The following is a 26049-nucleotide window of genomic DNA, read 5'->3' on the forward strand; positions in this document are numbered from 1 at the left end:
GGAGGGCGAAGGGGGGAGACACGTCAGCAAGTGTATTACATTCTGTTCACAAGAATATCCTGAAGGTTTGCCTGAGTGAGGGAATTGTGTATATTAAAGGCTATTGTTCATTATTACTGCATAAAAATGGGTTTTTTAAAATTTTATAAGTAGGTATAAAATTTCAGACTCCCTACCTCTCTTGTTTAATTTTCACACTCAGAGGAATAAAGTGTTTCAGTATGTGTTGATCTTTCTTATTGGGTTGTTGTAGCTCAGGAGCTTTTTGTCTCAAAAAGAGAATATTCTAAAATAGTATTCTTTCTTGAACCCGTAAGGTTGGGCCTTTGATAACATGAGGTATTGTGAGGTTCTGAAGGGAAGATTCTGTGTGGGTCTCTCCCACTGCCTTCATCCTACAGACCTCACCAGTCTGCTGTAATCTTATAATTAATTAATGACTTTTAAGTCAGCCAAGGTAGGTAGTATGAAGGCTTACATTTTGAAGAATTGCATCATGGATGGTGATATTTAGATACATACATTTTTTAAAAGCTTCCATACCAAATCCCAAAAGGAGAGATTGACAGACACTTCTAATATTAATTTATAGAGCTCCATTGTTCGTGTAATGCCCTCAAAACCAAAGGCATTGATTGGGTTTATAGAACCCACAGCACGTCACAGTTATACTAAATTGCCCTGATACTGTTTTAACTTGCTTTAGTGTTTTAGTCATCTGAAGATAATGTTTTCCAGTGACGTACGTATACTACTGACTGTCTTCTTGAGCTAACTCATTGCATCCTTTTTCTGTCCTTCTGTCCCCTGAAACTATTCTTGAATTCTTCCTGTCTTCTTGGCTTTTGTCTTCCTGGCCACCCATGCACCACTATCTAGTGTGAGTTCAGTAATAAAGCCACCAGGTTGTGTTTGTGTGTTCATTACTTTAAAGATGGCCCACCTAGGGGTCTGGGGTACAAACCCTGGAGTCTTAACCAATCAGATGGTTTTGGACAGTCCGTCTGGGCTCATTCTTTTTCTTTCTGCTGCTTGACTTTCACTCCCTGCCCCTCTGAGCTCTTCTGAGATACCAGGAGAGAATGAGTGGGTACACGAATGAAAAGTATGTGTGTGTCTGCACATACATGTGTGGCAATTCTTTTTCTGAAGATGTTTCCTTTGGAGATCATTTCCATCCTGTCCTAGAACATTCCTTCTCTTTAAAAAAGAGCATTTAGCCTGCACCTTAATGAACAGTCTTCTTCAAGCTCCCTTATAGCTGTGCAGAGTTTATCAGGGAGGCTGCTCTCTATCAGGGGTAGAATCTTTGGAGACAAAATGCTTCTCCCCAGAGTCTCACTGGGGTTCAGTCTCACTGGGGTTCCTACATACCACTCCGAGCGGGAAAGGAGCCTACAGCACTGACCTGTGTACTCACGCTGCCCTATGTTCTCTGTGATGGAGCCAGCAAATGAGAGCCACCCACATGAATCCCCCCCCCCAAATAAAACCCGAATTAGCAGGGAATGACAAATAGCCACTGGTCCCTACTTATTTTACCAGGCCCAGTGTCTTTCCTGTCCTCATGAGATTTCTGGCCTTCCAGTTGATGCCTTTTGCAGCCCTCTCCCCTCTTCCCCTTACCAAGGGCCCCAGGGATCTATAATAGGCTTGCGTTAATTGCCTGTTGAAGGACAGAAGCAGTTCCTGGAAGGCAGATGGTGATCGCCAGTTGAGCACCATTGGGTAGGAGAAGGGAGCTGAGGTTGATCTAGCAACTGGAAGAGGATGCACTTGCACACGCACACGTGCACAAACACGCCCACGCACACGTACTGTCCCACTGCATTTCCCAGAGCATCACGTAAGCACCGATCAGGCTCTAGTGGTTTTCCCTCACCCACACTCTGCTCTTGTTTGGTTGGCTGCACAGTAACTCAGGAAAGCCAGAGACTATCCATTTGAATCCCCTTGTAGGCTACAGTAGTTTTAGATAGAAGACACCCCAGAGAACGCTATATAATTCAGAGATTTATGAAGGTCACCTCATGGCCCCATTTCCTCTCTAAGAAACGTGTCTCTCAATCTGCATTGCACATGTTCCCTTATTGCCAGAAGGGCTTTATAGGTGTCCTGCACGCTTCTCCTCTTTTCCTCACCCGTCCCAGAGCAAGAACTATAAAAACATCTATTTTTCCCCCCTCCTTATCTCTTCTTTTAGACATACCTAGGCTGCCATTTCGTTGTTCTGTGGTGACTGTGGTGTAACACGGGAGGGGGAGCACCGACAGCTCTTTCTGCCCCAGCCACGTTCACATTCTTTGACCGGGCCCTGCTTTCTGTCTTTCACTCTCAGCCAGCACGCCCCCTCCTCAGGTCTCAGGGCGCGGCGTTTTGCTTCCTCCCTGTAGTTTGTGCCCGTCACCACTGTGCACGTCTGCTGCCGCTCTCCCGCCCAGAGCAAGGGAATCCCTGCAAATCGAACTGGGAGCAGAAGCAGGGGCCCTCTTCTCACTCGGCGTCACCCCTGCGTGTCTCACTCCTTCCACTGTTCCTGTAAAACGCTGCAACTTCCTGGCAGAGTAGAAGCTCGACAGGCCCGTAAAGACCCCATTTACAACTGAGGAAACTGAGGCTGGGGGGCCGCGGGTGATAGTGTCTGCTCGATGGCTGCTTCAGATTTAGGCGGCTTTGCGTTGGTGGTATAGTGGTGAGCATAGCTGCCTTCCAGATTTAGGCAGCTTTGAACCACTGCTCGGCATTTTACTCAGTAGATCTGTCCCTGAGTGCGCTTCAGAGTGTGCCCAGCAGAGCATAGTTAGCCTGGATCAGGAGTGCCGCGTGGTGCTGGCAGCCTTGGCAGTCTGGAGGGCTTACCCAGGAGCTTCGATTTGGGGTGGGGCACGGCGTCTGAAGTGGGGAGCGTCTGAAGATGATGCTCAGTTCTACGCTGAGTGCCTTGTGAACACCCCCCCCCCCCCCCGCAGACATCTTGCAGAGAAGCATGCAGGAGAAATGCTCTCTGTCGCGAGAGCAAGGCTGACTCCCTCTTAAAAAGGTAATACCCAAAGGCACTCTCTTAATGGAATTTTTTGGTTTGCTGATTATAGCAGCAGCAGAGCTGCATTCTAGAGATTTCAGAAAATGTGGCAAATTTCAAAGGAAAAAATCAAAGTTGTGTTTGTAACAAAATGGAGTGGTCACCAATCCTAGTATTTTTTGGTGTAAGCGTTCCAATCTTCCTTCTTCCTGTGTCTCACACAAAGTTTCTTCAAGGTTGTTAAATGGTTTTCCAGAGGCTGGTTTTTAAGGACTACACAGTGTCCTGTTATACAGATAATGCCATTAGTGGTCTAACTGTATTTAGGATATTTGGATTTTTTTTCAAACCATCATTGTTACAAATAATGTATGTCAATGATTATTTCTTTGGGATACGTGTATCCTTGGGAAATTATTCGGTGAAAGGAAACGACGCCCTTTTCAGACAAGATCAGGCATGTTCAGGGTGGTATGGCCATAGACATGAAGCCCTTTTCAGAATGTGCTATGGATTATTACATTTCACTTCAGAGTGTCCCAATCGTGTTGCCACCAGTGATAAATGAAGATGCCCACCGAAAAGTCACACCTCTGTGGTTTCCCTCTTTTGAAAAAGACATTTCACCATGTAAAACTCCTTCCTTATGTATGATTTATAATAATGTAGGTATGAGTTCATAAAAATATTGAATTTGGATTCTCTCCAATTTCCCTTTTAGTAGAAAGGCTCAAGTTCAGTAACAAATTCTACTTGGAATTTCCTTGGGTAAAATGATATACTTTGATTACTTAAATTCATGACAAGTAACACATAGACATTAATTAATTAAAACGCTTGCTAAAACCTTGAATAATGCAGGGATTTAGCTTGACAGTGCAGTTTAAAAATCAAATAAGGCAGACCTACACTGGCCTCCTTGGAGATGACCGTCGGTGGGAAACATGGAGTTTAAACAACATACATTAAGGGGTGCTTGGGTGGCTCAGTCGGTTAAGCGTCTGACTTCGGCTCAGGTCATGATCTCACAGTTTGTGAGTTCAAGCCCGCATCAGGCTCTGTGCTGACAGCTCAGAGCCTGGAGCCTGCTTCAGATTCTGTGTCTCCCTCTCTCTCTGCCCCTTACCCACTCACGCTCTGTCTCTCTCAAAAATAAATAAACATTACAAAAAAAATTAGCATACGTTAACATAGAGTTTTTTTTTAAATATATGAAATTTATTGTCAAATTGGTTTCCATACAACACCCAGTGCTCATCCCAAAAGGTGCCCTCCTCAATACCCATCACCCACCCTCCCCTCCCTCCCACCCCCCATCAACCCTCAGTTTGTTCTCAGTTTTTAAGAGTCTCTTATGCTTTGGCTCTCTCCCACTCTAACCTCTTTTTTTTTTTTTTCCTTCCCCTCCCCCATGGGTTTCTGTTAAGTTTCTCAGGATCCACATAAAAGTGAAAACATATGATATCTGTCTTTCTCTGTATGGCTTATTTCACTTAGCATCACACTCTCCAGTTCCGTCCACGTTGCTACAAAGGGCCATACTTCATTCTTTCTCATTGCCACGTAGTACTCCATTGTGTATATAAACCACAATTTCTTTATCCATTCATCAGTTGATGGGCATTTAGGCTCTTTCCACAATTTGGCTATTGTTGAGAGTGCTGCTAGAAACATTGGGGTACAAGTGCCCCTATGCATCAGTACTCCTGTATCCCTTGGGTAAATTCCTAGCAGTGCTACTGCTGGGTCATAGGGTAGGTCTATTTTTAATTTTTTGAGGAACCTCCACACTGTTTTCCAGAGTGGCTGCACCAGTTTGCATTCCCACCAACAGTGCAAGAGGGTTCCCGTTTCTCCACATCCTCTCCAGCATCTATAGTCTCCTGATTTGTTCATTTTGGCCTTGAGCGAGTTTTTAATTGTCCATCTTTTCAAGCTGCTCTTCAATTCTATGGACATAAAGGCCTTAGAAAATATGTATAAATTGATTGAGTCTAAATTCTCAGATTTTAGGTCATTTCTAATAAAACATTTACATGTAAGGTTTAAATCCAGTAAAACAAAAGAGGACTAGCCAAGTAATAAAGAATTTGGGAGAGAGAAGACAATTATACCAGACAACCTAGGACACCCCCCCCAAAAAAAAAACAAATGGGCATAAAACTCAGGCCAAGTTTCCTGCAGCCTGTACAAAAACTGGAAATTAGTCATTTTTTCCCTTTGCAGTTTTTATTTTATTATTTATTGAGATGAACCATCGAAGTTCATCAGAATAGGAAGTGCTTTCCTTGTCACTAAATGTTGAAAAGAAACTATAAATAAGGACTTGAAACAACAGACAGAGGCCAGTGTCATGTTCAGAGCTTTGAGTAGGGTTCGTACAAGAGAGAGAGGGAGGGAGGGAAGGAGGGAGAAATGATTTGTGTTCACCATTTTGTTGAGTATAAACTCAAGGCACAAGATTAAATTGTGGCTCTTTGCTGGCATTTCTGAGAGGAGCTGGGCACCAACTCTTTAAGTCTGTGGAGGTTTGATTGGCTAGGAGACAGAACTTGGAAATATCTGCATGGTCCCGAGACCGGTGGTTCTCCAACTTACCTCCACCAAAACAGCTTTCCTGCGAGCTACACTGAGCCATTTCACTGTCTGTAATCAAATGATGCTCTTTTTTCCACCAAAAAAAAAAAAAAAAAAAAAGAAAGAAAGAAAAAGAAATGGGGAATAGAACCAAGAGAGTGAGTAAAATTACCTTAGATATAGGTTTTTCTAGTGCATATATTATCGTGTGATCAGGTAACAAATATGAATAGACAAACTATTAACCATGGATAAGATTTAGCTCAACACCTCGTTCTGAGGAGGACGCCATCTTTCATTTGTTTTTAAATATGTAACATAGTCATGTATTTTATGAGTCAAATTGTCCTGTTTCACATCACAAAATTAAACATATCAGGATTTAATGGTGTTCCATAACCATTATTAGCCCAGACGAGCTCATGATTTCCAGGTGTTCTGGTACATGAATCAGTTTGAAAACCTTGCTGAGCATCAGTGCTGAGCACCTGAAGTGCAGCTATGCGCATAGGTGATCAGAAAGCTCTCCGGTAGCATCTGACTTTAGGAGCCGGGTTAGGAAACCTGACACTTTGTTATAAAAATGAAAGATCTCAAATAGCATGTTGCCCTCCTAAGGGGCCCGGAACAACCCGTGTGCAAGGCAGTCGTTAAAAATTAACAGCTTCTGTATCTGCCAGAGGCTTCCTTAGGCTCCAGACGTAGCGCGGAGTTTTACATACAGTATCTCTAAACCTCACCACAGCCTTGCAAGGTATCATCCATGTTTCACTGATGGGGAAACTGAGGCACAGAGAAGCTAAGTGACTTGACCAAGATCGCGGAGTTCAGAATGACCCAGCAGAACACCTCTAGATCTCTCTCTCTCTCTCTCTCTCTCTCTCTTTTTTAAGGTTTACTTTGATAAAGCCTGTGAAACAGGATTTTTCTTTTAATGCAGGTTTTGAATAGAATACACACATACACACACAAAGTAATTATAAATCACGGACTAAAAACAAACAAAAATAATATGGACCGCTTCACAAATTTGTCATCCTTGAGCAGGGGCCATCCTAATCTCTGTATCGTTCCAGTTTTCCTCTAGATAACTTACCTGCACTCCTTCCTCTACAGGCACTGCCCTGCAGTGATCAAGATTGGGTTCCTCAAAAACCTTAAAAATAGAACTCTCTTACCATCCAACAATTCACTTATGGGCATTTATCAGAAGAAAATAAATACACAAATTCAAAAAGATATATGCACCCCATGTTCCTCATAGCAGTATTTGTAATAGCCAAGATATGGAAGCAGCCCAAGGGTCCATCCACTGATGGATGTGTTAGAAGATGTGGTGTATATATACAATGGAATATCACTCAGCCATCAAAAAGAATGAAATCTTGCCATTTGCAACAACATGGATGGACCTACAGGGAGTAATGCTAAGTAAAATAAGACAGAGAAAGGTATATATGATTTCATTTGTATGTGGAATGTTTAAAAAACAAATATATAAACAAGACAGAAGCTGACTCATAATAAATACAGAGAACAAACTGGGGCTGCTAGAGGGGATGGGCAGAGGATGAGTAAAATAAGTAAAGGGAATTAGGAGGTATAAATTCCAAGTTATAAAATAAATAAGACCTGGGGGTGTAAGGTATGGCATTAGGAATATAGTCCATAATATTGTAATAATTTTGTATGGTGACAGATGGTAACTCTACTTATTACTTATTACTCTATTATTACGGTGAGCATTTATTTCATAATGCATATAACTGTCAAATGTCTATCTGTATACCTGAGAATAATACAGTATATGTTGACTATACTTCAGTTTTTAAGTTAAAAAAATGGATTTCTAAAAGCAGTTTTGCATCTGCACAAGTGCTTAAAGAGTAACATGATTGAAGTGCCATAAAATATAGGATATGACCTTTGCCTAGATGTATTTTTAGGGAAGGAGTTTCTTTTAAAAAAAAATATTTACCTTTGAACATAACCTCAAAGAGTCATTGAGTTAATGACAGAAAGTCCCCTGGATAAGTAAGCAAAGTAACCTGTTGAATAAATAGTTTAGTCTTCTCTGTCTGTGTGCTGCTAAAAATAATTCTTTTACTTTGGCATAGAATTTTGGGGAGTTTTAAATGAGGTATTAAATATAAAGTCGCTACAGGGGTGCCTGGATGGCTCAGTCAGTTAGGCGTCTGACTTCGGCTCAGGTCACGATCTGACAGTTTGTGAGTTCGAGCCCCGCGTCGGGCTCTGTGTTGACAGCTCAGAGCCTGGATCCTGCTTCAGATTCTGTGTCTTCCTCTCTCTCTCTGCCCCTCCCCTGCTCATGCTCTCTCTCTCTCTCTCTCTCTCAAAAATAAACATTAAAAATTTTTAAAAAATAAATATAAAGCCAGTACTTGAACAGTATAAATACTTTGTGTTTTGTTGCCCATAACCCTCAGGCTGAAAATCATATACCCATCAAGGAGGGAGTCAATAATTGACCCAATAGGTGAGATGTTTGTATTTTCACAGTGTGCCAGTATGTAGTTTGATCTTTGTCCCTAGTGTATAATTCCTATTTAAAACATTTTATTTGTTTGTTTGTTTATGTATGTATTTATTTATTTATTCACTCATTTACGTATTTATGAGTGAGTAGGCTTCACACCCAATACAGAGCCCGACATGGGGCTTGAACTCCTGACCATGAGATCAAGACCTAAGCTGAAATCAAGAGTCAGATGCGTAACTGACTAACTGGCACCCAGGTGCCCCCCCCAATAATTTCCTTTTAAAAGGGCCTAAACATTTATTTGTATATAGCTCAATAAATATTTATCAACAGTGATTGAAACTTAGCTCAAGTATCTCTCATGATGATCTTGCCAAGCTTTAGTTGACTTAGACTTTGAAGTAAGGCTTGTGCTAGACTAAACTCCTGGTTAGTCCTCCATTCTGAAGGAAGAGTGAAGAGATGAGGGAATTTCACGTGAGCCCCAAGAGGTTTATTATTTTAATGTTCATTTATTTTTGAGAGAGAGAGAAAGAGCGTAAATGGGACAGGGAGAAAGAGACCGAGAGAGAGAGAGAGGGAGACACAGAATCTGAAGCAGGCTCCAGGCTCCAAGCTGTCATCCTTGAGCCTGACACGGGGCTCAAACCCAAGAACCGTGAGATCCTGACGAGCTTAACCGACTGAGCCACCCAGGCGCCCTGAGCCCCAAGAGTTTTAAAAAGTGTTCCCCAGGACATACTCCCATTTTGTTCATATTAATTCTCTGCCCTCGGCATTTCTGGGGATGTACTAGGAATCTAGAAAGGAAATACCCAGCCTCAAGGACACCAGTGATAGAGTTTAGAGTATTTTAAGAGCCAAATGATCACTGTTACTCCTGTCTTGTCCATTTCTCAGATGGAGATTAGGTGGGAAAGGCTTATTTTTAGATAATAAAGCAGTTATTTAAAAACATGACTAAAGTTCTCCTTAGAACTAGCCCATGGGTTGCTTTTAAGTATTGAGCTGTGATTTTAAATATTGTCACTACTGCAGCCTTAAATTAGTCAAAACATGCAAACTGTTTAGCATACTGCCTAACACATATTAATTGCTCCATAAATATTACCTGTTCTTTACAGTAGTGGTTCTCAACTGGTTTGCAGAGGCACCAGTGTATCTTTCTCCCTTCTCAGGCCCTGACGTATCTGTCTATATGTTTACAACAATGATCTCAGTAGATGGCGCACACAGTGATCTCTCAGTTGGCTGACATCAGACGTGAGAGACACAGCGTAATGCCAAGTCTTTGTTTACTGGTTAGGGACAGTGCCTCTTGGGTCTGGAGAAGGAGCGCACTGAGCGACTCCCGTTCACAAAGGCTTATGTTTAGAAAGACACACCTGGTGAGCCGTGAGTTAATTACCACTGCTTTTTATAGGCCCCGTGAAGACGCGTGGCTGTTCCGCAGTAGTAATTACATCGTAAGTATTGGGCCTTCTTTAGAACGTCTGGAGGCCTGCGAGTACAAAGCAGTTGAGAACCCTCAGTTTAGAAGTAGGGGGGTAGGTTCTTGTCTGTAGGAGTAAAAGGAATTTATTTCTTGTCTTACAGTTTTATACTGCTTTCATCTACCTCTAGCCTCAGAAAAGCCCTTTCTCAGAAAAAGTGACTCAAATAGAAACCTGCCTTTTTCGTAAAAAAAAAAAAAAAAAAAAAGTCTATTTTATTTTGAGAGAGCATGCGAGCGAGCAGAAGTGGGGGAGGGGCACAGAGAGAGGGAAAGAGAGAGAATCCCAAGCAGGCACCACGCAATTGGCACCGAGCTCGATACCAGGCTCAGTCTGACAAACCCTGGGATGATGACCGGAGTCAGACACTTAACTGACTGAACCACCCAGCTGCCCCCAAATCTGCCTTATTTGCCTGTGCTGTACCTTGTGTCTCTAATATCATTCTCTTTGCACCAGATGTCTGATTATTGTTCAAATACTCAATGTACTGCTGAAGGCTCAGATCATTTAGAGGAGTTGCAGGTGCTGTAAAGAACACAGGAGGAAGTCTTTATTCTGTCGCACAGTAGCTGGTTGGAACCCATGTTTTACATCTAAAATGTTGCTACTGTTTTTACATCGTCCTTAAAGGAGGAGAGTGTGAAGGGTTATAATTACAGAACAACTTCTTAAAGCAGGTGCATCAACAGGAAAAGAAACCATTGTCCTTTCAACTCAGTCCCATTTCATAAATGGCATATCAGTTCCTTAGTGATTCAGAAACTTGGCTCCTCTTTGCAGCCTGTTGCCTCTCTCTACTCTTTGCCCACAGACCTGAGAGGGGAGAGGTTAAGTGACAGAGGAATTAAAGCTCTAAGGCAAATGAAGTTCATATATTTTTACTTAAGGATCCAGACACTCCAAGATGGGGTCAAAATTGTCACTTAAATCTTGACCAGAATAGTGGCTCTCTTTCTGTTGCAGTGAGTGGAAGGAAACGTTATCTGCCTATGGTGCTTTACTAACTGGTTAAATAGCCTATTGAAATGTGGGAAAAGGAGATGAAAACAAACTGCATCTTTATTTATAGGGCAAGATCTTTGCATGTGGATGCTGTAAAGCCTTTGCTCCTGGGCAGAGAGACGAAGCGTAACAGGGATGGGAAGCTTACTTCAAGTGTGGGGCAAAAGGCGGGGGGGAGTATGAAAGGAGAAGGGGGACCGAAGGAATGGATTCTTCACCCCTCAGTAAGTAGGCCTAGCCCAGGCGGGAGACTGCAGAGAGGTCCGAGTGGACCACAAGACCTCTACTCCCCTCTGAGTTCTCCCCTGGTCCTCAGCCTGTTCAGAAGACCAGTTTCAGGAACATCAGAGGGAAATTAAACACCAAACACAGCTTTCTTTGGCTGTATTGGCTCCTGATACAACCTACAGAAGATAATTTTATTTTTCCTTTAGAATTCTTGTCATGCCAAGGTGCTTTTTATTGCAATAAAAGTTTCAAACCGTTACACAAATAAGATAAAGCACCTTTTAAAATAAGATGACAGGCTCTTCCTACTTCGGCTCTCTTGATTTTTGTTGAAAACTGAAGTTCACTGAGTCTTACCAGTTAAGAATATGTAAATTCAAAAAGCTGTTCCCACAGTTCTCCCTCTCCAAAGGCCTGTTGTGAGCTGTGTGTGCTGTTTCTAGATGTTGTGCTTCAGTCCAGCAGCTTTTCTAAACTTTAGGTTGTGGTTTAGTGGCTGAGGATGGGACACAAAGCCTATTGGTCCTCTTGTCCTTATCTGTACCACGGGGACAGCCAAGATCACCTGAGTCGCAGGCATGAGGATGTACTGAGGTAATGCGGGGAAGACCTACGACCACCGTCTGGGTCACGGTCAGTGCTCAGGTATTGGTTGTCACTGTTTGACACGGCTTCCTCATCATTCACTTTATTCTCAATCCCATGTCTCTGTTCTCCGTTCTTGTTTCCCAGGGATCTCCTACTCCTTATTGCCGGAGAACATTTGTTTACGTTTCACTTAACTTTTAAAATTTTAATTCCAGTACAGCTACCATAGGGTGTTACATTAGTTTCAGGTGTACAATACGGTGATTCAACAACCAGAGAACATTTTTTTTTTTTTAATTTTTTTTTTCAACGTTTTTTATTTATTTTTGGGACAGAGACAGAGCATGAACGGGGGAGGGGCAGAGAGAGAGGGAGACACAGAATCGGAAACAGGCTCCAGGCTCTGAGCCATCAGCCCAGAGCCCGACGCGGGGCTCGAACTCACGGACCGCGAGATCGTGACCTGGCTGAAGTCGGACGCTTAACCGACTGCGCCACCCAGGCGCCCCGAGCCAGAGAACATTTTTAATGCTTCCCCCTTTTTTGGTGCTGCTGTGGCTGACCCCGGTGTGATACAAATGCTTTGAAAATGGACCCTGAATGTGTTCTAGGGCTTATCAGGAATCTTAGAAAAAAGAGAATCAGAGTAAGCAAGCCCGTATATTTCATCAAATCTTACTTTCTGTCTGTGACTTATGGTAACTTTACTTTGGAGATACCTGACTACTTTGGAAGTATGCACGACAGCTTACCTGAATTCGGAGGATTGGGTGTCGTTAAAGGAAGGTGTGGCTGCATGGGAGGGTGGGACATAAACAAACTGTTGAAAGTGAAATTGATGTTTCAGTGCTGATGGGTAAGCAGTGCAGGGGGTCGGAGGGCCCTGAACGGGGGGGCTGGAGACCAGATTCTAGGCCAACATGGCTGACATCTTCTGAGCCTCTCTTCACCTATCAAATGGGGCATTTGGATTAGATTGTCTCAACGGTCCCTTTGTGCCTTAGTATTTTCTAATTTTGGCAACTATGTCATCAGTACTGGTGTCCACGTTTTCAAGTTGTATAAGTGTAAAAAGTAACTGGGTAAAATGCTGAAGCAAAGCCTAGTCAGGGTCAGTGGGAGAGTGTTGAAGAGTCTCCCAGTCCCAGTAGTGAGGGTTGTTTCTCCTTCCTTCCCCGTACCCAGGCTCCCCAGAAGGTAAAAGTAAAGAAATGAAGTCCATCTTCTGTGTATTTTCAAAATAAAAGAACTATTACTTCCATTTTAATAATAGAGTTTTTGTGTATTTAATATAGGCAGTGATTTGGCCTCCAGCTGAGTTTAGATTTGAAGAGAGGAGAATATTAAACCCTATCAGCCAACCCATAAGCCAATTAAGTATTTCTAAGCTGGCAGAATGTGGGGAGGAATCCTTTTTTTTTTTTTTTTCTCCACCAGTACTCACAATTTTTTGTTCTAATGAGATAAAATAGTGTCTTTGGAAAGGCGGTACCGAAAGTAGGTGACAGCAAAGGATGGCCCTACGGTGAGACCAGTGTGTAGGTCAGAGTTCAGACAAAGGCAGTTTGAGGGCCTGGAACAGTGCTGTCCAACAGAACCTTCTGTAATGATGAAAATGCTCCACACTAACAGGGTAGCCACAAGTAACATGTGGCTGGCTGAATGTGGCTAGTGTGACCAGTTCCTGAATTTTTAAATCTTTTGATGGATTTGGGTTCCAGTAGCCACATGTGGCTAACAGCATGGGCAGTACAGGACTAGAATGAAATAGATTTTGACATACACTCTCATGTATCAGAAAATTCCCAAAGAGCATCAGATTGCTGCCGTTGTGTGTATGATTGATTTGGAGCTAAAAGAACGTCTAAAGAGCTCTCCTGTGTAAGAGAATTACATTTCTACTTTGTCGTTTCAGAGGGGAAAAAAAAAAGAAACAAGACCGCTTGAGAGTGATTGCAGGGCAACATATTCAGGCGTAATATAAGAAGTTTCCTTACAGACACTCACATGAAATTATAGTCAGGTGTTTTAAAATGTAAGGATACCGCTCCCACTTCTAGCTGCCACCGGTTCTAAGAGTAGTCAAGGCTAGCTTGGCGACAGTAAGCAGGGATAGACTGTTTCCTCATCAATAAAATGAAGAGTCTAGGACTTGTCCTACCCTCCCCACACATGTCACCAGTTGCTAAGGATGAGAAGAAATCGTGTTTTCACAAGTGCTCTGAAACCACCAAAGATGGGTTATTAAGCTTTACTATTATTAGGTTAAAGACATTGATTAATGGACTTTATGTACTTGGAGTCACCTTCAGGCTGCTTCTAAGAAAAGCAGAAATGTTCTTTAGGATCCTGAACCCAAGCCCCCTAGTTTCAGTAAACATGCCTCCCACCACCCCATGAATATAGCAAGTGGCACTGGCCATTCAGTCATTGATCTTAATTTTTTCAGTGATTATTTCACCTGGAGAAAGTGGCACTCGTGCCTTTCCAAATACCTAGAAGATTCCTGATAGTAAGCAAATGGATGAACTCACAGTAGTTAGGCTGTGGTCGATGCTCTCACTGCTGAGACAGCCGGTTAGTACTTAGAGCATCAATCAGCCGCGGGGCCTGCTAGTTCCTCCTGTTGGATGTAACATTCATGGAAAAGGAGCCTTATAGGTAATGTCACAGCAGAGGCCTTAAATTGCAGAGAATTTCTACCAGCCTCGTGAGCCAGGGCATGGCACGGGATCCATCGGCCCTGCCCATCCTCCCGTGGAGACGTGAGGAGGGCAGGACTGTGAGCCTGGAGCACAGCCACCCAGCGGCGGGCTGAGGCCCTTTGCAGAGCTTCCACGGAATTCATCAGCCGTGTGTGAACACTTGGACGCTGCACCTCTTCCTTTGTGGGGGCGTCCATTATCTGGTTCAGAAAGATGATGGCAGGCCTCAGGCTCATGTTGGTAGACCCTGTTTTCTGTTTAAGCAGGACATTTCCTTGTCCTTCCTCTTGTTAAAATGGTAAACGCACAGTGCTGTCATTAGGGTGGAGCCCCTCAGCTCCTAAGGACAGGAGGGAACCCAACTTTTCCCCTTTCCTGCCGGCTTCCTCCCTTTCCATGTTTTCTCATGCCTGCGCTCGGAGCAGATGTGTCTTTATTGACGTGTTGATAGACTGTTGCATGCTCATAAAAGCTCCAAATAACACTAGACAACTCCCATTTTGCACACTGGCATTTGATCCCTGTCCTACATACCCTTCTCTGGAGAGTGACAATATCCACCTGGACACAAGGCTGGTGGAAAGAAAACTCAGCCTCGTTTCACAGATGGCTCGTTTCATCCATGGCGTGTGTGTGCATGTGGATGCTCTTGCCCGTACTTTCTTCTCAGCCCAGACTGACGCGGGCATAGGTTACGTTGCTGGAGAAAATCAGCTTTCTACACCAGTTGTATTGGATGCAAATGTCCAACTCTGGCTGGACTCCGGGGCCAAGTAGTCACTCCTTCTCAGTGTCTGGAGTGGTTGCTCCAGACTTTTCCCTCTCATCTGAAACCCTCTAGTCCAGACTCTCTCTGCACCTCATTATCCATGGGTAGCCCTACCAAGAACACCAAGGCTGCCCAGTAAGATCATCCTTGACTTCTGTCTTCTGCATTTAACAGTTTTTGTCAGAATCATTATTCATGTTCGCATCGTTCCCTCTGCTGTCAGAGCAGAATGCATTTTTTTTTCATTCCCAAGGTCAAAACCATGTTCTTCAGCCAACCCCACTGACTCCTCCAAGGCCTTGTCACATCCATCGTTTCTTTCCCTTTGTCTTATCCCTCCTCTCTCCTTCACCACTTCCTTCCCTCTCAGCTAATGAACTTGAGCAAGTTTTCTCCAGTCCTTAAAAAAACTAAAACGCTTGGGTCTCTTGGGTCTCTTCTCTCTTTCAAAGTCCAGGGATTTGGTACTTGCCGTCATCCTTTCTTCATACCCTCCGAAGGAGGAACCGTATCCTGTTGTGCTAAGAAAACTGTTGCTTAACACCCACCAGTGGGTTTCTGATCAAAGTCTGTTGATGGGGGCAGCATTCTGCCTGGGTGGTGCCCTGCTCATCCTCGAGCTGTCACCCATGGCTTTCCTGACTCTGCCTGCCCTTTTGATCCTTTTCACTACCTTCATCAGGCCCTGCCCTCTTCCTCCTTAGATATCTGTGAGCCCTGTGTCAGTAGAGAATGTTACTTCCTGGCACGGCTAGGAGAGTCAGATAGACCTGCCTCAGATCCTGGCGTGGCTCCACCACTTATTTAGCTCTGGAAACTTGAGTCAAGTTACTGGATTTTTCTGAGTATGTTTTCTTATACTGACTTCAGAGGGTTGTGAGGATAAAATTAGCAGACACATGACAAGTGCTTTGCTTCATTCCTAGCTAACTGCTTCTCACTTTGCTTTCTTTTCTCTGACTGCCATGCCCTCACTTTCCATCTTTATCCTTTCTGTCCCTGGCCTCCCTCTGGAGCCTCAAAGCCACATCATCAGCCACCTGCTGGATGCCTTTCTCAAATAGAAATCTTCCTTCCTTTCTCCAAAAGCAGGTTTCTCCTACCCCGACTCAGCCTGGCAGCCTCCCAGGGTTGAGACATGATATGTTTCACCTTCTCTCTCTCTTACTCTCTTAACCAGTCAGTCAACAAGCCATGCCCCATACTCCAGCCCCCTGGGTTCTTGGGTCTGGATGTTTCATTCTTTAAAAAAAAAATTTTAGGGGCGCCTGGGTGGCGCAGTCGGTTAAGCGTCCGACTTCAGCCAGGTCACGATCTCGCGGTCCGGGAGTTCGAGCCCCGCGTCGGGCTCTGGGCTGATGGCTCAGAGCCTGGAGCTTGTTTCCGATTCTGTGTCTCCCTCTCTCTTTGCCCCTCCCCCGTTCATGCTCTGTCTCTCTCTGTCCCAAAAATAAATAAACGTTGAAAAAAAAAAAAAAACTTTAAAAAAAAATTTTAATGTTTATTTTTGAGAGAGAGAGAGAGAGAGAGAGAGAGAGACCAGCGGAGGGGCAGAGAAAGAGGGAGACACAGAATCTGAAACAGGCTCCAGGCTCCGAGCTGTCAGCACAGAGCCCGATGTGGGGCTTGGACCCATGAACCACAAGATCATGACCTGAGCTGAAGTCAGACGCTTAACCGACTGAGCCACCCAGGTGTACCCCTGGACTTTCCATTCTTAATGCCACAGTTATGGTTAAGGGTCCTTTTACCTCCAGCTTAGATTATTGTTCTGGCCTCCAAAGTGCCCCTCATCTTTATTTCATTGCAAACATTCTTCCTAAAGCTGTGCACATCTGATCATGTCATTGCCTGTGCAGATGGTCCCCTGTTGCACTCTTCTATTCCCTGTGAACTTTTGACTGAAGGTTCCACAGCCAATCTGTAGTTCAGGGGTAGAGCTGGAAGAATGGCTGATACTATGCATAAAGTTAGAACTCATTAAATGCTGAATAAATATAGTGTAAAATAAAGCAAAATCAGTAGTATAGTAAGGCATAATGTCATAAGAATTGCTTTGGTGATAAGTGGTCAATTAATTAAAAGTTAGCTCTCGATATATCCTACCGAATTTATTGTAGAATAGTCTATGCCTTGATCCCCATTTTCACTTGAAGCGTATTAAAAGAGGAAAATGGATTGGACAGATGAGTAGGGGTCTCCACAGGGCATCAACAGGCTTCCTTCGGTCCCCACCTAGCCTGTGTGAGGCCACCCTCTGTACACTTCTTCCAGCCAATGCTCAAAGGACCAGGTCCACATTCTTGACATGGGTGTTTTGATCCTAAGGAGACCACCTTTGATAAACTCGAAATCGAGTACAAGACTGATGATGAACTTGGGTCCCTGGAAAAATTGTGATAGTTTGTAACGCAAGTCTGTTGTGGACACAAGAAAGCACACTTACTGGTGCCCTGAGCCCCCACCTCCCCATGTCTCACACGCTCTTCCCCACCCCTGACCCTCAGCACTCCAGGCAAGAAAACAGTGATGTTTCTGCATCTGGAAGCACGTTCTATGTGAGAAGAGGCCAGTGGAAGGGGATTTGATGTGTGAATGACAGATCCCCACGTAACACTACTGGGGGGCACTTGATCTGACCGATTTGAAGCTGAAAACTTACCAGGTCATACTGGAAATGGTTGCCGCCGGGCATGGCTTTCATCCTTGTTTATCTTCTTAAAAAAAAAAACAAAAAACCTTACTGAAGGGTTTGGGTTTTTGTTTTGGGTTTTTTTGTGGGGTTTTTTTTGTTTTGTTTTTGGTTTTGTGCAAATCATACTTTTTCGTGTGTGTGTGTGTGTGTGTGTGTGTACGTACGTGTGTGCAAGAGCATTTGTAGATTCCTTTTTCATGTTACTTGTCACTGCAGGGCAAGGTTGTAACCTTGTGATGCAGATTGTGTCTTAATGAATTCATCATTTGCCATGGGAAAGAGATGTTTCTTTAAATGGTGAAAAAACATTTTCTAACAATATTATAGAAACATTGCATTGAAAATAATAGCTAATATTTTGAACAACTGTGACATGTTAGCTACCACCTTAAAGACTTCATGCATTAGCTCATTTACTCCCCAGAAGAATCCATTATTGCTGATTTTCCCATTGAGATTTGAGAAACTGAAACAGAGGAAACTTAAGTACTTTGCCTGAGGTCACACATTTAGGTAATGAGAGATTCAGGATTCGAACTCAGGTGGAGGTTCTAGCTCCCGCCAAGTTGGTCCTACTATTTCCAGAAAATATTCCTGAGCATTATTAGTGGGTACAAGCCTGGAACACTGAGGGCTTACTCAGGGTTCTCTCAGGCTGGTGCATTGCCTGACCGAAAGGTACCCAAGACCCAAGACGTGGCCCTTGCCTTTTAAGGTCATTACTGTCTGGTGGTTCTAGGGGAGGGCTGAGTCTGTCTTATTTATTGGTAAATCCCCATTGCTGAGCACAGTGTAGACATATAGGGGGTGCTCATCAAAATTTTACTGAATCAAATCAGTCTAGATTCCAAAAGGCTAATTTGGCTTCAGAATTGTCAGGGTTGAACCATGACTCCTTGATAATAAAGGCAAATCTGAGACTTCTGAAATGTAGCAGTCATGACTTCCTGCTTCCTTTAGAAACACCAATGGTGGAAGGGAGGATGTGGTGGTTGAATTACTGTTCTTACCACTGCAGTATTTTTAAACTCTTTCAAGGGTTACTGGATGCTCCCTGGCTCCTGTATGATTTATAAATCTATTATTCATGTCACAGAGAGATTTTAATGCTGGAGAACCATCAGGTGAACTCAATCATATAGTGTAATGTGTGGGAGGTTACCAAGGTTGAGGGGGACAGAAAAAGAAAATGATTAATTCGCAGGTAGAACACAGGACAGAAGGACAGAAAAGGGGGGGGAGGGCTGGAGGCCAGTTAGGAGGACACTGCAGAGACCAGTGTAAGGAGCAAAGACATGCGTCCGAGCAGAGGCGCGATGAAGAGTGTACAGGGAGAATGAACAGGAGCCGCTGGCTCCACAGGAAGACCGAGGCTCAGGATGAAGCATTGAATACAGTCATCCACTGATGACGACCTAAGAACCTGAAAGCACGGGCCTTTGTCCTAAAGCCACCATTTCATGTTGGGTGAGTTCAGAGTGGGAAGGCGTTTTCAGGCCACCCCCATGTCGTTGACGGAGAGCGCGTTTGCACCGTGAGTGCTGTTTCGCATTCTCAGCGTGGAGACAGTTAAGAACCAGGGGAGAGGGATGATGGGGGTAGGAGGACTGCTTGTTGTAGAGGGGGCAGGGGAGGGGTGGGAATGTCAGCAGGTAGTGCAGCTTTGCCAGGGAGTGTTCTTAGAGAAGGAGGACGCAGCCCCCCTTCCCATGAAAACATTTTACTGCCCTCATCCGCTCAGCAGAACCGCTGCATCTAGATACCTGGTGTTTGATTTGGACTTGGTGTTTATTCCGCGTGAAAATGCGGACAGAAAGTGGATGTTTCATGTACTGTCTCTTTTCAAGCAGGATGGAAGGGGCTTGTAAAAGTGGTTTCCACGGCATAACCTAGCATTTTAAAGATTTATGGAACAAGTGTCCACTTACAGGTTCATTTAAGTTTTACAAAACATTTCTGCTTCTGCCTTGCCATGTCGGCAAAAGATTCTGGGATTTAAATAAATAGAACCTGGTAGGATATAATAAAGTGCAAAAAAACTTAAGATGCATCCAGTTACTACTGAAAGGAATATGGAGGCCCGAGTGACCTCCTTCCTGATGTCTCCTGAACACAAGACAGCTTTAATCTTTAGGTTCTGTGTTACTCAAATAAGCCGAGGGATTTGTGACTTGGGGGATGCTGCCAAGGATAGCCACCAAAGATAATGATCGTATTTCAGATCGGCACTTCTGTGTTAACGAAAGGAGACAGGTGAGGGTGCAGAACAGAAGTTTTAATAGCGCTTGACCCTCGTTCTTTCCTTAGAGTTTCTCAACCCAGCTGACCCGGTGACGTTTTTAAAAAATAAATAGTTTCAAGCGCATTAGTAGGCAGAATTTATTGTGGTGAGACAGGGAGCGAGTAGCAGTGGAAGTCAGGGAAGCCTGTGGACATCAAAACTCGTGTTTGCTAAGTCCCTCCTGTGTTCACTTGTTGTGGAGATTTTAGTGAAAACAAAATCGGGTCTGTGCCAAGCTCAGAAGGTGTATTTGCTCTGTCTTTGTTCGTTCTTCTTGGTTTTCCCAGGGCCCAGAACTCTTAGCACCTTAGCAGCAAATGTCTATTGAATGATGGCTTTGGAAGGAAGCTCTAGAAAACACTAGGCATACAATCTTAATAAATTACATTGTAATGCCTTCATCTCATCCTTCCGTCTGGCCCAAGTAACTGGTCCTTGAAAATTTCCCTGAAGGAGCTTTTCTTTTACTGTGGAAGCCGGATGAAAGAATAAGTGAGTGGTAAAGGAACAAATGAGGAAAAGAAAACTCTCTCTTGTTCAATCCTTAGACCAAATTATCCTAAACTTGCTCATTAAGACTTGCTTAGCTATGCTTTTTGTACCACGTCCCTAAGCATTTTAATCTTTTATTAATTATTCAACCTCCATATTGCTTTAGGTGAAATAGACACTTGACACAGTTTGAAATGCAGGAAGTTTCTTTTTTGTTTTCCTCCACAACTATATGCAGCCAGCTAGAAATTTTGTCCTGTTGGTAGTTCTGTTTCAGCGAGCCTCAGTCCAAACTAGAAATTAAGCCACAGAGATCGTTATGGCATCGTCCTCAGGAAGGCACTGGTGTCAGAAAAGAGCATTCTTCATTCAGCCCCGGTATGGTCTTTGGACCCTTCCATTTGTGTGCAGAAGGAAGCACATCGATGGTTCGTAAAACCTGGCTGTAACTGTGCAGACCACCTTCACATCTGTGTTAGAGCTATTGTCTGAGAGTAAAGTTGGCTATCCATCGTGGGATGTGTACAACAGCCAGACCTCCCAACACGTGTTACATCTGTCTTTATTTCGGATCATGGCATTTATGGAGATGATTAGGGACAGCTTATTTGAACTGAGATCCAGAGAGCTTACTCACTTATTTAGCAAATATTTGTTGAACGCCTACTGTGTGCTGTATAATACCAGGGAATAAAATTATAGACAAACAGTCCCTATCCTCAAGGAGTAAGTAGTCTAGCATATAAATTCAACAGGAGACAGCTGCCAGGATTGCAAAGTGGTAGTTTGGGCAGAGGGACTGGGCCTTACAAGGAAAGAGGAAGAAGACATGGTGAATGTGGACCAAGGCTGGCAGCACGGAGGCTCCAGAGTCCCCTGGAAATGCTAGTGTTGGATGTGGAGGGGCCATCTCGAAATCTCTTATCCAGAGCGTCCAGGGGCTGTGGGTTGATGGTCCCACTGGGATGGGTAGGGGAGGAAGAATCAGTGCACTGGGGCCAGGGTCTGTCCTCCATCCCGTCCTTCTCCAGGGATGGGATGACAGGTACTCCAGAAACCAACATGACACCAGCTTAGTAAAGACAAGCAGTAAACACCTTCCAGTGGCTGTCTTAATCTGGATGCTTGCTACTGTATTTTAACAACATGATGGCATTTACCGTAGGAATGGTTACATACCAGTCTAGGTACTTTATATGTATTTTGTTTTATCTTCACAACTTTGTAAGATAGGCAGTATTATTCACTGCCTATCTTAAAAGATGATAAAATTGAGGAATGAAGAGGCTGCCCCAGCTAGGCAAAGGCCAGGATGGTGCAGCGGGGACACAGGTCCACAATTGTGTGCCACAACTAAGTGACAGTGCCTCCTTGAATGTAAAGTCCTCCAAAATCCCATTACCAAGATTCCACGTATTTGCCTAGTAGAATAGCTTTGTGTTAGGTCCTTTTTTTCCCGATCATTTCTTTTTCCATAAATGTAACAATCTTGTAGGCTTCACTTAAACACAATTATAAATGTGTCGTTTTAATACTTGTGACTAGAGAGTTAGGAGGTGTAGGCACTCTGATCTCTTTTAATCTGTTTCATTGTGTTTTTACATTCTGATTACAAGCCACTAAATTGATTTAGTAGTTTGGAGCACCTTTGGGTGTTCTCTCAGACACCAAACAAACAATTTCTAACCACAGCGACTAAATCAGGCACTTCCAAGTTTGAGTAATTTATAAAGTAGAAAAAAATGTATGCGGCCAAATAAATATCCAAGCAGTTGGGACATGTCTGAAGTGAAACACTGTTTCCTGAAACATATCCAGTAAATGTACAACTATGTCACAAAAAGAGTTTATGCTCAAGATAATGTAATATGATGTATTTGTTCCCCAAGAACATTGCCCTATAGTTTATGAAGCATCTCCATAATGAAGTTATTTGTTTCCGATGCTCTTTATGAAAATGAAATGTTCCCATGAACCCTGGAAAACTTGGTCAATCCAATTAGGGAAAAAATGAATTTTGTGTTGAGCATTTTAATCCCCAAATTAGCAGGGACATTCAACAACTGTAATAAATTCAAGGATTACTTGGAGACTGATTCAATCTTTAGATCTAATTTGATTGTCTTGTTTTAACATTTTGGATTTACAAGATTTATCAGACCAGCAAAATTGCCCTTGGCGTGGAAAAGCTTGAGTTTGGACCTTTTTTTATCTTTTAAGGAAAACCGAAAATTCTTTGTAGGGATAATTTTTTTACATGCATTATAGTGTGTATTCCTGTGGGAGAGACTTACCAAATACTTGATAAAATGAACAGAAGGGAAAGTATTTTGAATTGGCCAACTGTAACATGTTCCACATGTATTGGGAATGGCATTTCAGTGGGTGAGGTGGAAGGATTAGGCTAATCTTCACTATCCAAAAGGGCCGCTATGGTGTGCTTTGATAATCTTTCTACAAAGCTGGTGGATTTTATCCCCTGCGTTCTGGAGCTCCTGGATGCTAAAGTCCCAGCTTTCTTTATGTGGAGCACCAAGAAAAGGCAACCACTTACCTGTTAAGTTAGCCTTACACCCAGGCAGAAAGCAGTCACAGAAAGATCACTTCAGTGATACTAATTGCGTGCCTACCTGGAAGTCAAATGATTTGTTGCTGCTTCAACGTTTTGGACTTCTCTAATGGTGAGTGTGTATTTAAGATAAATGAGAAGCAAGTGAAAAGTGTCCTACTTTTTTTAAGAGAGCCAAACAAAAGAAATGGAGGCATCGTATTGAGAGTGGCAGTGGGGCATAGTGGTTCGGGGGTATAGCTCCAGAGTCAGACTGGCTGCATTTGAAGCCCGCCGCCGCTATGTACTTGTTAGAAGATGGTAGCTAAGTTATGTGCCCTCTTAGTGCATCTGTTTCTTCATCCCTGGAAAGGGTATAATAGAATATGATTCATGGGATCGTTCAAAGGACTAATTGGGGGTGCATATAAAAAACACTTAGGATAGTGTCGTTCCCATGCTAGGGGCACAATAAATGTTAGCCATGGTTAATATTTCTAAAATTCCAGACTTGAGGCTTCCAGGCACATTAAGTGCGGGTTGTATCACAGTGCAGGTGGGAGCCACGAAGCTACCGATACTTAAGCAGGGGTGAGTGGGTATCGGATGAGTCCGTGCAGATAGACTGTTCCATCCCCAAGCGAGACATACGCTATGGACATCGACCTGGCCTGAACATTTAGACAGTCTGAGGCACTCAGAGGTGCTCAGAGGATATAGCAGACACAGGTAGATGCTGATACCAGGGGCACCCCTGTAGGATACCTCGCATCAGTAAGCATCATGGGAGATAGTACTACAGGGGCAGCAGTTGCTGAACCCTGATTCCACTTTGTCTAGAACTCAGATGATGGCTCCAAACCCTGGTTGTATTCACCCTTCCAGTCTAAGTACTTTACATGTATTGCTTTCCTTTGATTTGATTCCACATACAGATCCCGCATGGGTGTCTCCCAGCAGCATCACCCTCTCCCCTCCCCAGCTTAAACCAATTAGAGCCCACTCTGCAACTGGAGTTGGAGTTGATCCCACAGAAATGGAAAGTTGGAGCAAGGATGTTTCCAAAGGAAAGTTGGGGTACCGTTTCACCAAGAAAATTGAAAGGATGAGGTGACAAACAACAGGTGCCTCCACATATGTGCTGAGACAGATTGACTCTCCACTTAGCGCTGGCTCCGAAACGAGCAGACCTAACTTGGCAGGTGAGTCTGTCCACAGCCCAGTGCAGAACGTGGGACAGGCAAAATAAGTGGAAAGGAAAGAGATGTTGGAAAGAACTAATATTCATGGGGTGTCTCTTCTGTGCCGAGTCTTTACATTTGTGGTCTAATTTAAGCCTCATCACACCAGAAAGCAGAATTGGGAGGTTTAAAGGGGTCAAAGATGAGGATAAAGAGAAATCTGGAGCACGGCGAGGTAATACAGCCAGAGCTTTGGGTGACCCCAGGGTAGACCGGGGAGACAGGCCGCCGAGAGGGGAAAATGAGTACTGAAGGGCAGGGGGTATGCAGGCAGGTTGAAAAGGGAACTGTTGGGGTTCCAAAGATGAAATTCTCTGCTTGACCTGGATGTGAAGTGAATAATCACTTTGTTGTTTGGAAAGCAGTACAGCCAGCCATCCATACCACAGTCCTGATCTTGCAACCCACATATCTTCTGTATCAACAAGGAAGATCCTGTTAAAGACGTAAACGTGAATTCTGTGTGCCATGTGTATGTTTGTGCCACATTTAATTTCATTAGCTGTAATACCACGTGGTTGTGCTTATTTAACTGCTTAGACCAGATGCTAGTGCCTTCTGAAGAAAAGTGGTGACACGGTGTAATTGAACATGTCCTGTTGACAGAGTTACCACAACCCATTTCCCAATCAAATACAGGCGATTCAATAAAATGAAAGCAGAGTCTACCCCTCTGCCACCATTGCTGAGTCAAAACCTAGGGGAGAAAAGGTAAGGCAAAGTGGGGACATAGCACGGTTACGCTGTGTGCCATGGGGAGACAGGAATCAAGGCAGGCCTTCTGCCCCACACTGAATGAAAGCGTTGCTACTTGCTGGTACCTGCACTTGGCGGGTGACCAAGGGGAGAGGCCTTGGCGGCCAAGGTTATGGCCAGTCTGAGAATGGTGATGAGGGTGGGCGTTGAGCAGTTGGAAAAGCAGCCACAACGTTTTGAAAAAGGACATCAAGTATTGGCCTCTGAATGGAATCCAGTGTAGCCCAGACAGTGGTGTTGACTCTGGGCAGAGGAGGGTGTGGGGTTTTATGAATGTTTTCAGTCAGCACTATAAAAATATGCTGGCCAGATCAGTATAGGAGAACAAACATCTAACATAGCCATCACTGAAAATAGTTCTGTATTTATTGGGAAAAAAGGAAGGGCCTCCCTGATCCTGCTTATGGAACCAGAAGTTTGCGTTTTAGTAAAAGACAGAAGAAGGTCACACTCCGGCACTGGAACTGGTCAGCAGGACCACTAGAGATGGTCGTAATGCTGATGGTCTCTAGAGATGGTAAGAAGTGAGAAAGTCTCATTGAAAAGCTGGAAAATGGCGCCTTGCCATGAGAAGGGACTGAAATGACCCAGTTGCCTTGTATGTTATTGTTCCGTAGTTTTCTTCCTGTTGTGTTGAGGGAAAACTTGCATTCATTCTCTCCTCTGTCCTTGCTTGTAGAGAAGTTGATGATTTTACAGTCGAAAGGACCCTAAGACCCACCCAAGCCCTGTTTAGCCTCTCATTTTACCCATGAGGACAAGGAGACCCAAAGAGGAAAACACACAGCGTGAGAGAGATGCGTCCAGGGCCACTGTCTCTTCTCCCGCTGCAGGATTTGACCCTCATCTAGTGCTCAGAGGCTGACAGAGCAGGTGGTGAGGAGAGGAAGACAGGGGCATGATATGTGATGGTCTCCCCGCCCCCCCCCCCCCACTGCTACTCACCCAGAACAGCTTCACCCGTATCTATTTTGTATACTGGCTTCCTATATGAGAACTTACTTAAAATGCTTTTCCCGTGGGCAAAAGTACACAGTCTGAGCCCCCACTATCCTTAACCACAGGACTTCTGAGAAAGGGTGGTGGTGGCCGTGTCTTGGGCTTTCTCCTCCTCTCCCTTGCCGGTGTGTCTGAGATACGGGCCTCGCT

The 26049-nt window shown here is 43.9% G+C and overlaps 1 protein-coding gene and 1 pseudogene across 2 annotated transcripts in view; one reads left to right on the forward strand and one right to left on the reverse strand.

Moving 5' to 3' along the window:
- The window catches only part of AUTS2 (activator of transcription and developmental regulator AUTS2), a 1118970-nt gene that overhangs the window by 672352 nt on the left and 420569 nt on the right, over positions 1-26049 (forward strand). The gene's annotated exons all lie outside the window — the stretch shown is intronic.
- LOC124519421 (uncharacterized) lies at positions 6606-6695 on the reverse strand (annotated as a pseudogene).

This window comes from Lynx rufus, unplaced genomic scaffold, assembly GCF_022079265.1.
Source record: "Lynx rufus isolate CCGP_SWC_20201006 ecotype Redwood Valley unplaced genomic scaffold, mLynRuf1.p SCAF_27, whole genome shotgun sequence".
NCBI classification, from domain to species: Eukaryota; Metazoa; Chordata; class Mammalia; order Carnivora; family Felidae; genus Lynx; species Lynx rufus.